At 39.2% G+C, this 11,453-nt stretch overlaps 1 long non-coding RNA gene across 1 annotated transcript; it reads right to left on the bottom strand.

Moving 5' to 3' along the window:
- Positions 1-5,718: 5,718 nt before the first annotated feature.
- Positions 5,719-6,870, bottom strand: LOC147029730 (uncharacterized). Its single transcript, XR_015055741.1, has 4 exons — positions 6,556-6,870; positions 6,171-6,359; positions 5,942-6,020; positions 5,719-5,854 (listed from the first exon to the last, which is right to left on the bottom strand). It is a non-coding gene; the product is annotated as an uncharacterized LOC147029730 (long non-coding RNA).
- Positions 6,871-11,453: the final 4,583 nt, after the last annotated feature.

Here is an 11,453-nt window from a genome sequence, read left to right as displayed (position 1 = left end):
GTATGGAAGCAATTGATAGTATCTATGAATTGGATAATACCATTGTCATCTCAAAATCTACTAAAAAAGAAGACTACTTCAAGTTAAATGCCATAACTGGAACAGACTGGAATACAAATGGAACAAAAAGTTTTGAAATAAATAATCAACAAACTTATTTGAATCTAGCCGAGAGTTTCTTGTTGTGTAAATTTACATTCACTAAGACTGAGAATACCACAAACGCTACACTCATAAATGATTTCTTCTGGAAAATGTTTGATCGTGTTCGTCTGTATATTGGAACAAAATAAGTTGAAGCAGTTGATTATGTCTCTGCTACATCTGAAATGATGAAATTTACACTATATTCATTTAGTGATACAATGGGAAAGGGAGCTGTCGAAGCTTTTATTCCTGATATGGAAACGGGAACAAACAAAGACCCTGGATATAGTCAAAGAAAAGGAATGTATAATGATGATGCAAAAACAGGTAATAGTGTTACTGTGGCAGTTCCTCTTAAATGTATATTTGTATTTTGTGATCATGATAAAGTTCTGTATGGTCTTAAAATTAGATTTCAACTGCAAAGGAATGATAATGAAAATAGATTGCTTTTTGGTGTGGCAAATGCTTTTGCTGCTCAGAATAAATTTGTTATTGATGAAATTAGTTGGTATATCAGTGAATATACTCCTAATCTTAAAACAGAAGAGATGTTGAATAGAAGACTTAACTCAAAGAATCCACTCAATGTATCATACCTTAAAAGAAGATGCCAACACGTGAAACTGAACCAAACCACTTACACATGGAATTTGGGTGTTCTGCCAGGAAAGCCACGATATCTGTGGCTCATTTCTTTTAAAAACCAGATGGTGATACTGCTACTGATAAGAATAATGTGTTGAGTGATAATGCTAAGGTGAAACAACTTCGCGTTTCTCTGGATGGAACATTTTATCCACGAGATAGATTGTTAATTAATTGCGGGAAAAATGATTATGCTGAAGCATACAAGTCTTACCAAAAGGTGTGTGAAAGCAATGGAAATAAAGAACCCATTTTGGATATGACAGCATTTAAAAGTCTGTATACAATCTATGCGATTGACCTGAGTGCTCAAAAGGAAACTATAAAGTCTAATCGAGTGGATACTTCCCTATACATTGAAAGAGGAGAGAGTGAAGAAGTTGATACATATTGTTTGCTTTTGGAAGAAACAGAATTACAGATTAATACAGATAATGGTGTTATGGTTAGTCTCACGTAATTTTTTTGATAAATAAATGAGTAGTAAAGTGCCAACTGTGGTATATGTTAATCAAATCAATCTTCATAAACTATCATCTTGTATTCAAAATCAAAAGCCTTGTATGATTAACGTTAATGCAATTCAGAGAAAAGGAGCAGTAAGAGTTGATGTTTTGCTCACAAGAGAATAGGTGAAAATCTTGAAAGATACTGGCTCACTTGAAATTAAAATGTCAAAACCAATGTTGAATAAATATTCAATGAGAGAGACGAGTGGAGGATTTCTCCCATTTCTAATTCCTTTATTTGCTGGTTTAAGTGTGGCTGGAGCATTGACGGGTGGTATTTCAGCAGCGGTGAAAACTGCCAACAAAAGGAAGGCTCAACTCTGGGCTCAAAAAGAGTTGGAAAAACATAACAAAGAGTTGGAGAAACAAAATAGTGGAAGTGATGTCATTGTATATTTTGCTGAAAAACTTGAAAGCCTACCTGATAAAGTGAGATTGTTAGTTGGAGATATGCTTTCTGCTATCATTCAAGCAGGTGTAAAATTAACTAAAAGGGGTAATGGATTATATCTTTCTAATAAATAAATGAGCATTGATGAGTGGTTTAAAGAATTTGGAAAGAATACAACATCAAATTTAGAACTTAACAAATATTATAAGGAATTAAAAATTCATCGTGATTATTTGTATGAGAGATGGATTATCAAACGTGTCTCAACATACAAAGAATATTACTATGAACGGAGACGATCATAATGGGAACGGTTCTCATTGGGTTTGTATTTTTAATAGTCAAGACAAACATTATTTTGATACTTATGGTCTTCCACCACCTGTTGAAGTCATAAAATTCTTACAGAATGGTGTTTATCAAACATTTCAAGTCCACTAATTAAATTCCAAGCGTTGTGGTCAATTTTATCTATATGTGTTATTTCAACTGAACAAAAATATAAAAAATTTATGATATTATTTTTAATCTAATATATATGACTTATGTTGGTAAAGATGGTTCTATCTTTGGTGTTTCCCAAGAACTGGATATTGATTTATCAAATTATTACACAAAGGCACAGGCTGAACGACAGAAATATTGTATAGCAAAAAATATTAATATGAAAAATGTTTATAAATTATCCAAGCCCGATTGATGCAAATGACTTGGTGAGATTAAGTGATTTATTACAATATATATCCTCAAATAAAATGGCACATTTTGTTAAACAAGTAGAATTTTCAACCACAACACCTGGTTCAACAAACCATACACGTTTTCTTATTAAATTCAATTATCTGCTTAGTATTAAATTTTATAAAAAGGAAGTATAGTTCATATGAGAATAGAGAAATGGAGGTATAATATGTGTGATTTAGGATATAATTGGTCTTTTCCATTAAACCTAGAAGACCTACACGATTTTTATCAGTCTCGTAAAGAAGAATATTATCCTCTTGGTAAGAATCAGGAGATATGTGGAAGCACAATTCGCAAACAACAAATACACGATTTCGGGAATTGGAAATTATATGAAGGTGAAGCAATCGTTTATATGACGAAGGAAGGAAATTTGATAATTATACAAAGTCGAGGAATACAAACTGATTTAACAACAGGAAGATGGGGTGGTATTACGTGCCATCATATTAATATGTCATATATTTCTGATCCATAAATGACAACAAGAAGGCTTCAAGAAATTTATAATTTTTGCATTCAAGGATACCTACAAGAAAAGGGTGTTCAATTTTACATTCCTTATGAATTGGACCATAGACACGGGCATTTTACAATTAAGAACTGGCCTTATACTGATATTTAAAAAACCCACAAATATAGATTTGATTAAAATATTAAATAAAAATGAACTTCTAAAGGTGATGAAATATAAAACTCTTTTAGAAATCATCAACAAATCTTATTGGTTTCCTATTCTGAGAAAAATAATTGTTGATACAAGAGTATCGCAGAATCCTGATGAATATATGTATGATATTCTATGGGGTGAAAGTGGTTCAAGGATAGTAAGGATAAGGAAGGAGTTGAAGAAACTGAGGCAAGAGAGAAGGAGGAGAGGGAGGAGGAAAGAGGGAGGAGGAAAGAGAGAGAGAGAATAAATAAATATAAAAATATGGAAACCAGTGAGAGTATAAAAAGATCAAAGGTATTACAGAAAATAAGTCAATCTCAACGCACTGAACAGGAAAACAAAGAATTGACAAGTCTATTAGAAATATATGTGTCAAGAGTATTAACATCGTTTTCAGGGAGAATATTTAAATGAGAAAGTGGAGATAAAGAAGAGAAAGAAGGAAAAGATTATATTATTGATGATGTTGGTGTAATTGACTTTGATTCAAGTTTTACATTTTTTTTCTTCAATAAATGGAGGAGAGAGTGAAGATATTTCTAAGGATTCTTTATGTTTTAAAAATTAAGATTCAAATGTGCTTGTTGGAAACTAAAAAGGTTTTCCCACTCTGTCAGAATTTTTCAGATAAATAAATGAGTTATTGCCTCAAATGTAAAAAGAAAACCAAGAGTAAAAATATATCGTATGTTAAAAGTAAAAATAATATGGTTATACAAAAAGGTACATGTTCGGTGTGTGGCTCTATAGAGAGTAAATTCATCACCAAACACAAACGAGGGGGAGATATACAAAAGTTTTAATCAGGAAGTAAATTTACAACAACTGGAATACCAGGGGAATTACATCTACCAGGGTATTCTTTCTGTGATCCAGGAACAAACTTGAATAAAAGATTAGATGAGGCTGACAATCCTAAACCATGGAGCAAACCTATCAATAGGGTTGATGAAGTGTGCATGAAGCATGATATTGATTCTGGGAATAGCACAACGTTGGAAGAAAAACATGAAGCCGAGAGAGAAATGTATAATTTGTCTCTGATACAAAATCCAACCTTGAGAGAAAAAGTTGATAGATTCATCGTGAAGAAGATGATCAGTGCTAAATTGAAACTTGGGCTTGGAAATTCAAAAAACTTATCGGCTCTAATGATGTCATTAAGATTGAAGAGCAATTAGCTGATGAATCACATAAACCAATAATCACAAAGTTTCATAGAAGTTTCATTTATTCCAAGGAAGTTGATTATATCTGGTCCGCTGATTTAATTGAACTCAATAATGATAAGGGGTACAAGTATGATTTAACTGTTATTGATTTGAAGAGTAGATATGCATGGGTTGTCCCTTTGAAAAACAAAACAGGTAATACTCTTATGTTAGCTTTCCAACAGATATTCAATAAAAGCAAGAGAAAACCAAAAAAAATAGTGGACTGATGAGGGTACAGAGTTCTACAACAAAACATTTATGAATTTTCTTAAAAATAACATTACATTATGCAGCACCTTTAATGAAGGAAAATCGGTTGTTATTGAGCGTCTTAATGACACTTTAAAAGAGAGACTATATAAAAAATTCACTCAACTCGGTTCTCAACAATGGTAATCTTTAATTCAGGACATTGTGGATAAGTACAATGATACGATTCATACTTCAACGAAAATTAAACTATCAGAAACATTTACAAAATTAAAATTTGAAAAAGAGATTCATGTCAGAAAGCCTAAGTTCAAAGTTGGTGATATAGTAAGAATATACAGGTGGAAATCTCATTTTGAAAAAGGTTATACCAAGCAATGGACAAATTAAATTTTAAAAATTGTTGTTGTTGGCGGTACAGTTCCTTAGACTTATAAATTATGTAATTTAAAGGGGGAAGAGATTTTAGGTTCATTTTATGAACAGGAATTACAAAAGACAAAAATGTATTGAAAAAAACCCTTGGACTTACAAATTATGTGATTTAAAGGGGGAAGAGATTTTAGGTTCATTTTATGAAGAGGAATTACAAAAGACAAAGATAAATTGGGAATTTTTTTTTACTCCGCCCCTTTTAACCCCGCCCCTTTTTGACTCCGCCCATACAAGCCCCACACACACAAACCCCACCCATGCAAACCCCACTCACACAAACCCCACCCATGCAAACCCCACTCACACAAACCCCACTCACACAAACCCCAATCACAAAAGCCACATCCACACAAACCCCGCCCACGCAAATCCCACCCACATAAGCCACATCCACATCCATCATATCCACATAATTAGTCATTAGTTTATTAGTTCCCCACACATAACATGTTTATTTAATTTAAAAATATTGCTCCACCCACACAAGCCACATACACACAAGCCCCACCCACCCACACAAGCCCCACCCCTCTCCTTCACCCTGTGCACCTCCACCTTTGACCCACCACCCCCCTCATCCTACCCCCCACCCTTTCCCACACACAAATGGCGGGGGGGGGAGGGCAGAGGGATGAGTCCAGTGGTGGGTCGTTGGGGGAGTGCACCTACCCCCCAACCCTAACCCTCCCCCATCCCCCAACCCCAACCCTCCCCAACCCCAACCCCCCCCCCTTTACATCTCCTTTATTCTTTTTTTTGTAATTCAAAATCAGATAATTATCAGGAAAGCTTATCTGAAAAAACAAAAGTAAAAACATTGTACAAAATCTTCTTTCACTGGAGTCCACACTCAATTTCACAGATTGTGATTTTTCACCATTTTCTGTTCAAAGAAAGAGGAAGAACCATTAGGGTATGTAAAGATTATATAATGATATTAAAAATACATGAAAAACACAAAAACATTTACCTCCAGAAAATTGAGTGTAGTATCAGATTCCTCCAGAAGATTAAGTTGTGTGTTCGGTTCATCCAGACAAGTGTTGAAACTGAAAAAAAAAACAATAATAATGAGTCAACACTCAAGAGAGACAGAGACATAGAGATAGAGAGAGAGAGAGAGACAAAGACAGAGACAGACATAGAGACACAAAGAGACACAGAGACACACAGAGAGAGACAGAGGGATAATTTCTCACCTTTGACTCGACTCATTCAAGGTCAGAGGACGTGAGAGAACTTCCTATCAACCAACAACAATGTCATTCAATTCTCCTCTAAACAATTGAATGTCTTTAAGGATGTCATTCATTTTTTGCCATTCCTCGTGATATTCATTGGCTTCATTTTCCAGATCAGTTATCAACGATGTTCTTATTGGGGACGACCTGTTAGAATATATATATATATATATATATATATATATATATATATATATATATATATATATATATATATATATATATATATATATATATATATATATATATATATATATATATATATATATGCAATAAATATTAGTCGTATAGTGATTTAATTCTGTATAAAACAAATAATAATGAATCAGTGTAAGGGTCTCACCTCTCTTCCTGTGAGAAAGATTGATTAACAAGGACAGAGTACTCTTCTAAATACTCCATTCTCCAAATGAAACAATCCTACGTTCGGGTTTGACAATAAATAGGCCAAGTTGATGACATCATGGGAAATTACACAACAATGGGTTTTTTGGGTGTGTCTCAAAGAAAGGAATCCGTGTCTTTGCTTCGGGCGAGGAAGCTCAGTTCTCAAGCAGTCTGACTCATTTTAACACGTAAATGAAACAGCTTGCTTTGAATGATTTTGAGAAAAACTTACATAAAATTACACATAATGTTGAATTTGGAAAGACTGAAAAATAACAGCATAAAATAACAGCTGAAAAAAAAAAAAGAGAAGTTTATCATTTCATTTCTGCTCAACAAAGACACTTTAACCAAGAATCAAGTTCCAAGTTATTATTTGTGAATATACTAGATGGAAATGAATGTTATAAGAAAATTAAATTATTCCCGAAAGTAGAACGTGGACAAATATTCGTTGGTTCGATCTTTGAGTATAATGAAAACATGAAAGGGAAGAAGTGCTTTAATCAGTGTCTCAATCTTTCATAGTCTCAATTTTACATTTGCTTGTATGGGAGGGGAGGAAATGAGTCTCCCATTTTGAGCTTTTGTGGCTTGGGTCAGAAAGTTTTTCCCTTTTCCCCCATTCATTTGAATGGGCGACCCAGAATCCCCATTTATCATCTACTCAAGGATATGGTCAATCGTTGACCTCTTTGATGTAAAGCCTGACTGCTCTGGATGATGGTACTCAAGCAGATGGTGGCAAACCCTATCAATATTTATCTGAGCAAAGACCTTGCTCGGGACTGAGAGTAGCGTCACCCTTCGGTGGTTGTTGCAGTCCTGACGATCACCATTCCCTTTCCAGAGAGGGACAACAAGGCCCCTCTTCCAGTCACTTGGGATGATGCCTGTGTTCCAGGCAGAGCACACAACTGCATGCAATGACATGAGTACAGTATTTCCACCAGCCTTTAGAAGTTCAGCATGGATGCCACAAAAGCCAGGAGCTTTGCCCATTTAAACCGGTTCACCGCATTCTGTGTTACCGCAAACGAAGGTGGATCACAGTTGACTGAAGGGTCAGCAATCGGGACCGCAACACCCCTAACATCCAACTCGACAGCTGGTGGATCAACCTGATAAAGCAGCTCAAAGTAACTGGCCCATCAGGCCTTTACTTCGGACTCCTCCGTCAAGAGCCCACTACCATCTGCTACAACTGCAGTACACCGAGGGATCGGCTTGGAGGAACGCAATGCGCGAATTCTCCTTAAGCAGGATGAGAATCACTCTCCACAGGTCATGCTCTACCCCCTCACAGATTCCTTGCACATAGGTCTTCTTGTCCAATCAGCGCATGTAGAGTTTTATGCCTCAGCTCCCTGAACAGCTCAGCTCTGCCATTTAGCCTGGCCCTGCAACTCTGGTCAATGGTATCCAGTATCTCTTGAGAGAGAGAAAAAAAATCTTGTTCGCTCGACGGTGAGTTCTAAGATATCCACCGGCAACATCAAGGATGGTGGTGGTGAAGGCACTCCACAACTCTTCAAGATTCCAAGAGCACCCAGACCTTCCACATCCCCACTCAGCCTGTTCACAAACTCCTCAGCCTCTTATCCTTGAGCTTGCCAACATCCAGCCTTGGCTGGGATGGTACCATTCTCCTGGAATTCAGTTGCAACTTCAGGGTTGCTACAACAAGCCTCTGGTCAGTATTGAGGAAATGAGCACTCCGGTGGACCTTGCAGTTCTGGATCATCCTCCAGTGACCATCAACGAGCACATGGTCAATCTCCTTTGCCATACCACCAGCATTGGGATACCAAGTCTAACGATGAGCCAATAGGTGCTGAAACCATGAACCAACCACCCTAATAAGTCCATGACTTCTTACAAAGTCAAGGAACTTAGTGCTATTCAGGTTCACAGTTCCAGACCCATGGGGACCAAAACATGTCTTTTAAACATCCCTGTCAGTTCCAGTTGATGCATAGTAATCACCCAAGACTGGAGGAGTATCTCGCCTCGGGCACTGATCAACCACAGACCCGAGCGTGGCATAGAATGCGTTGTTCACTGTGAGATCACTCGCCTCAGTCGGACCATATACAGAGACCAGGTTAACGACACCAGAGGAGTGACGAATCCTTAGTCTCATAATACGCTCATTGACCGGTGTTACCTCAATTATCATTGGAGTCAGTTGATTGGACACAGTGACAGCAACTCCTTGCTGACATCCACCAACATGCACAGGCCAGTCTGAGTGCATGCAGGAGATCTCAAATGGTTGTGGACAGATCCGGATGAAATTTGATGGGCATGTTGGGTGTCTGACAAGGACGAACTGATTCGATTTTGGTGAAAATCCAAATCCCGATCGGGATACGACAATTATTTCATTTTTAAAGTGATTCTTCACCATTGAGCGAAAGGGCTCAAAAACGATTATATAGCAATGATATTTCGAAAAATTATGGGGCCCAATGTGTTCTCGTGGATCAGGCATTATGTGGCAGAGGTATGCGCACCACCGAGTGCCCTTATTATTTTTATACGTATCGATATTGAAGTATGCCTGGTGTTGGCTTAATGGTTAGGGTGGTGGACGTACTATCTGAGGATTCTGAGCTCAAATCCCCCTTGGCTGTTGAATTAATACCAGGTGGGGTTGACTCTGCCTGTCATCCTTCCGAGTTCGGCAAAATGAGTGCCAGCTTGCTGGTATCCTGGGTCGGAGTGGCAACCTGTCCAGCATTGTGCCCAATAGCCAAGGAGACTGCTTCGGCAGCACCAACGCTCTTCCCAGAGTATGGTTCCAATGGATGGATGGATGTCGAAGTGATGGGTCGTATAATAGAAGAACAAAAAGTGGGACATCGTGGAAAATGAAATTTCACATTTTCAGCGAGCCAGCCACCACCTGTTGTACTGCAGAGCAGCATGTGGCTAACAACTCACTTGAGTGGCCCCGGACTTTGTTCAATCTATGGACATGCAGTATTTAGTGACAGTGTGAATACTGTAGAGTGCTTTCCAAGTGCCTTATGCACTCCAATGAAACAGTTGATGATAAATGGCTCACTTGGCACGCGATCAGCACTCACTGAACTGTCATGTTATGCATACACCTCCCAGAGACGCCTGAAATGTCAAATATGTCCGAATTGGACAAAGGAACACTTTTGGGGGAGTTGGTGCTGTTTGTAAGATCGATTCTGGAGCTTAAATTTTGTAAGTCTTCTTAGTTTAAGAGATTCTCGAGGTTTTCTCATGTGCAAAAATGAAATAAAGCCATGGATGCTGCTGTCTCTGGGCATTTATAAGCATCGCAATCTACCCAGCAATTTGGAGCTATGATGAACAAGCATTCGATGATATGAGTGAGGAAAGTGAAGAAAAAAAGTCTTTATCGCTAAAAAATCTTTCTGGCCTGTTCCAAGTCCAGGCATGGTCAAGCAGGCCAAAAAACATGATGGCTTCAGAACCCAGCTGATGAGTGAGGAAGTGTAAGTGATCGCCATCGGATTTTCGTTTTTGACAAAATGACGGATCACTGTGGTCTCATCACCAGTGATCACTGTGTTGAAGAAGTTGGGATCGCTGTTCACAGTCTCCAGCATGTCCTGTGCGATCTCCAAACGGAGTTGCTTCTGCTCGATCGTTAGCAGCTTTGGCACGAACTTCACTGAGATTCTCATTAAGCCCAAATCCTCAGTCACAATGGAATGAACGGATCCAATGCTGAAGCCCGCCTCGTCTGCAAGTTCTCTGATCGTGATTCGACGATCCTGCATCAGCAGGGTCCTCACTTGGTCAATGACGATCTCATTTCGGGATGTTGAGGGCCTACCAGAACGTGCTTCACTTTCCACTGATGTGCGACCATCTTTGAAGCGGTTGTACCACTCTTTTATCTGTGTGGTGCCGATTGCTTCGTTCCGGAAGGCCTGTTGAATCTTACGGATCGTTTCCACTTGGGAATCGCCAAGCTTTGCACAAAATTTGATGCAGTAGCGTTGTTCAAGTTTTTCCGTCATTTTGTCAAAAACGAAAATCCGACGGCGCTCACTTACACTTCCTCACTCATCGGCGGTCTGTCAGCGACTGACAGTTTCTGCAGGTGGGAAAATATTGTGACGTCCACGGGACTTGAACAGTCCCGCCAACGTAGAATGAGCTGAAACGATGGAGGCGGTTTATTTATTTATAACCCAAACATGGCGGTTCTAATCACTCTACCGCAAACGGGACGAGGAAGGTGGCACGAGTCACTTTTCACTGAGTTGATGATGTTTATTTGTTTTTATTTTCACCAGAAATAACAAGACTCGGCAAGAAGAGGGATCCGGGGCGATTCGACGGGATGGTGTGGGATCGGGCGTGGGGAAAAACACAGACAATTCCAATGAATATACAGTTCTCAATCCCTCTAAGGCGCCAAGCACACACACACACATAAAACGTAGCTATTTCTGGTGGTCAGGCTGGACCGTGGTGTGGACGCAACTGTCCCTGGATCAGCGTCGGACGAGCCGGCCTTGTTCTCGCCAGGGGGGGGGCAGGAGAAACCGCGGTGCTGTCGACCTCCTGGTCCTGGCCCAAGTCCGCCCACAGCCGCCAGGGAACCAGCTCCGGCGCCAAGCCGCGAGCAGGAGAGGGAGGCAGGTCCACCCGCCGCCCGACCCCGCACTCCGAGTCAGCAGAACCCCAGAGCCAACCGAGGTGAGGCACGAGGCTCGGCAAGGCTCCCAGACACGATCAAGAACACGATCGATTCAGCCCAACAACCAGGACGCTCTCTGCCGCCACAGCTTCCACACCAAACAAACCACGATCTTTTGGTTGTAATCTTCTTCCTCTTCCTTT

The sequence above is a fragment of the Eptatretus burgeri genome, chromosome 3, assembly GCF_056783735.1.
Source record: "Eptatretus burgeri isolate ZD-2024b chromosome 3, Ebu_testis_v1, whole genome shotgun sequence".
Lineage (NCBI taxonomy): Eukaryota > Metazoa > Chordata > Myxini > Myxiniformes > Myxinidae > Eptatretus > Eptatretus burgeri.
This window is presented reverse-complemented; position numbering and strand designations above follow the sequence as displayed.